Raw genomic sequence first — 4,282 nt, 5'->3', positions numbered from 1 at the left:
GGCAATGGACAACTACACCCCTGACAATAACAAATTATTATGGCTTTTTAAACATGAAAAGCTAAATATTGCAGTTTTTAGACAATTAGGGAAGGTCTTGTCTAGATTAGTATGACCAAAATTCCATTTTGCATGATTTAGCTGAACAAACGAGAGCGGTATATTTATGTAATGAGTTGGTCTGTTGGACTTAAATCATGCTAACTTTGTTGTTGTTATGTTGTCAAACAGTGTGATTAGAAAACATGAGGATCATGACAAAAGGTGAGCTGTTTTATTTTTTAATGCTTAAATAACATAAGAGATAAAGAACGTGGTTGAATTACTGTACAAGCTTAGCTATATAAAAACTTTGCATATGACCATCTTATAGTTGTAGATTTTTTGCTCATCCACTTTTACACCAGAAAGGTATCACCCTTTATCAGGAGTTTTTTAAATGTCCCATGTTTATCAACCAATATCTGCCACTTTAAGCCTTGTAATTAGGATATGCAGAAAAGATCAACTAAAATCAGCACCATTCGTCTCCTCTATAACTTTAATATGGTGTCCAACCAAAACCAAAAAAGCATTGTCAAAGTATATGCATTTTTAATGTTTATTAACATACCCTTATGGTTGGCTCTGGATCCCGTGTTTAGGATTTGCTTTTCAATGGCAGGAATATTCTTTGGATTTTTTGACACAATTGTGAAAGCTTGTTGAATGATTTCATTTTTTTTTTGTTCATGGCTATAAAGAATACAGTTAAAGTTAATAAATAGAAAATTAGGTAAAGGAATGTTTTCAATATTTAATATTACTTTAGTTACTATGAAGAACATTTCACATAGAGAATTAATTGAAACTTATCGGGAAAATAATTATTTTATTAACAAGAAATTAGATCAACGCTCTTCATTCAAGCAGCAAATATTAATCCTTGCAACAGAGACCAGATACCATCTCTGCCTATTTTCTGTCTGCTCTGGTCACACAGGATTCATTAACTACTGAAGAAGGGAAAATCTAATAGACAAAGAAACTTTCTACAAATAGGTTGTTGAAATAACCTTATGTCTAAATGAGTCTTGCCTCTTAACAAAACATATAAAACTGGAAAACAGCTTCTGAGCCACCAGCAAGATAAGACTCTCATCTAGCCTGGCCTAACCGATGACTTTCTTGAGGGAATACTTTGTGCAATAAACAATTCAAATAAGCTCACAATCGCAGTAATTAACTAGAGGCCTAACAGGAATAATTTAAAATATTTTTTTCCCCATCACAGATAAAGTCATTTTCCAGGACTTTTTGTTTGGTATATGTTTAATTGTAACAAATGTGCACCAAACACCTGTATAATGTATTCAGAAACTAAATAATGAGGAGAAAGCCAAAGTTGGACAGACATATTATCCATTAAGATAAAAACATAATAATATGGGGTTTATTCTAAATGTCCCAAAAAATAACGTACAGAATGTAACGAAAAACAACCTCTGAACAACACAAATATACAATAATCCTGTGAATCACTTATTTAGGTTCTCCTAATTGAGGAAGTTGTTTATTGAATGCTTTTGAGCAATTTAAAATGTTTCTTCCTTTCTTCCACAGATCATCTGTGAAATCTGATGAAGAGAAGGGATCATCTCTCCTAAGGTAGAGCACATACAAAGTATACTCTTTTTACCTCATTAAGAATCTTGAATAGTGACAGATGTTATCTGTACCTTTGCTGGGCTTCTAGGCTCCAAATAACTTTAGTGAAGAATTCAGCAAATTAATCTGGGCAGTCCATTTGCTTTTATTTACATTTGTAGGGAATTTGCAGTCTGTACTTTCTTTACATGTTTTAATAAAATCCTAATGTGCTTTTCATACAGAGCTGGCCCTGAAAAGGAAGAAGACAATCTAAACCCACTCAACCAAAGGTATACTTGGATTTCTTTGAGTACCCCAAAGATCAATCTTAAATTAAATCCTTCAAAGCATATCGGATTTTCTATGGTTTCCTTTTGTACTCTTTTTGATAAATCAGTATTACATAGCTTAATGAAATATAGAATTAAAGTTTACATACTACATAAAAGCTAAAAAATAGTGGAAGATTTTAAATTTTTGGAAATGGACAAGTGCACCCCTGACAAATTATGGCTTTATGAAAAATTATGAAAAGCTAAATATTGCAGCCATTTAGAAAAGGTCTTGTCTAGGTAGGTATGAGCAAAATTCCATTTTGCATGATTTAGCTGAACAAACGAGAGCGGTATATTTATGTAACGAGCTGGTCTCTTGGACTTAAATTATGATAGCTTTCTTGTTACGTTCTCAAACAGTGTGATTAGAAAACATGACGATCATGACAAAAGGTGAGCCGTTTTGTTTTTAATGCTTAAATCACATAAGAGATAAAGAACCTGCTGGAATTACTGTACAAGCTTAACCAAATAAAAACTTTGTATACGTCCATCTTATGGTTGTTGATTGTTTGCTCATCCACTTTTACACCAGAAAGGTAAACCCTACATCACCCTTTATCAGGAGTTTATCCCATGTTTATCAACCATTATCTGCCACGTTAAGCCTTGTAATTAGGACATGCAGAAAAGATAATCTCAAATCAGCACCATTTGTCTCCTCTATAACTTTAATATGGTGTCCAACCAAAAAACCACTATCAAAGTACATGTATTCTTAATGTTCATTAAGATATCTTTATTGTGTGCTCTAGATCCCGTGTTAAGGATTTGCTTTTCAATGGCAGGAATATTCTTTAGATTTTTTGACACAATTGTGAAAAGCTTGTTGAAGGATTTCATTTTTTTGTTCATAGCTATAAAGAATACGGTTAATGAAAGTTAATGAAAAGAAAATGAGATGAAGGAAGGCTTTCTCTAATGTGCTCAAAACCTTGGACCAAATATTCAAAAACAGACAGCTCTGGATAGTTCAAAACTAGCCTTTATTGAACACTCCCAGTATGGCTGCTCGTCAGCTGGGACAGATAAACCGGATCCTGTTTCTGAGTGGAGCTGAAGCCAGCCGAGGGGCACAGAGTCCTGAAGGAAATGTCCAAAGCCAAAGTCGTAGCAGAACCAAGTTCACAGACCAGAAAATCAGAGAGCCGATGAGGTACAGAAGGGGAATCCAAGCCGATGTCAGAAAAACAGTCCAAGTTTGGTGAGCCAGCCAAATCCAGGAATCAGTCCAGAACAGGGCAGATTAAAGAGCAGACAAGGGCAAAGCAAAACTCGGGTTCCACAGGACAGAAACAGGTCACAATCAGGTAATCAGAACAACAAACAGAATACTAGAGTTACTGACACAAAACAGCTTGAATATTCTGGCACTGGTAGCTGGAAAACACACAGCATATATAGGAGCTGCAAACAGGTGGATCAGATAAGCAGTAATGAGAAACCGGGCAGAGTTAAACAGGTGAGTGGATTGAGCAATCAGGCCAGGATCATGACAGTTCAATATTAAATATTACTTTACATTACAATGAAGAACATTTCACATAGATAGTTCATTGAAACCTATTGGAAAAATAATTATTTTATTAACAAGAAATTATATCAATGCTCTTCATTCCAGCAACAGAGACCAGATACCATCTCTGCCTATTTTCTGCCTGCTCTGGTGACACAGGATTCATTAACTACTTAAGAAGTGAAATTCTAATAGACAAAGTGTCATGTTGGGGTCTAAGCGTCTAACCCACATGCAGAAACACTCTTTCAGACAGGGGAAAAGTTAAATGGTTTATTTACAAAGTTTACAGAAATGTGCACAGGATCTTGGCTCGTCAGACTGGTCACGGGAGGGAAGCCACTAGAGGAGGACAGAGTGGATCCAGGAAACTTGCAGTTCAATGGTGACTTGGATTATTACCTGCTCAGAGGGTTATCTGATCAGCAGGGGGGGAACCTTGTGGGTCCAGAGGCTGGTCGGGAGGCTGAGGGCGGAGGACAGACAGCCAGGTTCCAGGAAGCCTTTTTTTTCCCTCCAGGATCTGGCAGGTAACCAGATAAGTCAGGATCTGAGAGGCAGAAGAACACAGGGTCAGACTGTTCACAAAAATCTGATTACAGGTCAGAGAGGCTGGCTCAGGTTTTGCTGTACCATTACTGGCAAACATTCTGGCAGGGAAGTGTCAGCCTCCTCCTCCTTAAGTAGGCCTCATAATCAGCAGACAGGAAACAAGTGTGTAGAAGTCAGCTCATGCCCTCAGGAGGAAGATCTCAGGCGCCCTCTGGTGGAGAAAGTTAGACAGCCTCCAGATCCCAACACA

General features: G+C 36.8%; 1 long non-coding RNA gene across 1 annotated transcript; it reads left to right on the top strand.

Annotated features, from left to right (window-relative positions):
- Positions 1 to 231: 231 nt before the first annotated feature.
- On the top strand, positions 232 to 1,971 carry LOC119775148. Its single transcript, XR_005279618.1, has 3 exons — positions 232 to 264; positions 1,603 to 1,647; positions 1,872 to 1,971. It is a non-coding gene; the product is annotated as an uncharacterized LOC119775148 (long non-coding RNA).
- Positions 1,972 to 4,282: the final 2,311 nt, after the last annotated feature.

The sequence above is a fragment of the Cyprinodon tularosa genome, unplaced genomic scaffold, assembly GCF_016077235.1.
Source record: "Cyprinodon tularosa strain WSP-4 unplaced genomic scaffold, ASM1607723v1 ctg852, whole genome shotgun sequence".
Classification (NCBI taxonomy): Eukaryota; Metazoa; Chordata; class Actinopteri; order Cyprinodontiformes; family Cyprinodontidae; genus Cyprinodon; species Cyprinodon tularosa.
The sequence above is the reverse complement of the archived record's forward strand: the minus strand, read 5'-3'. Positions and strand labels throughout refer to the sequence as shown.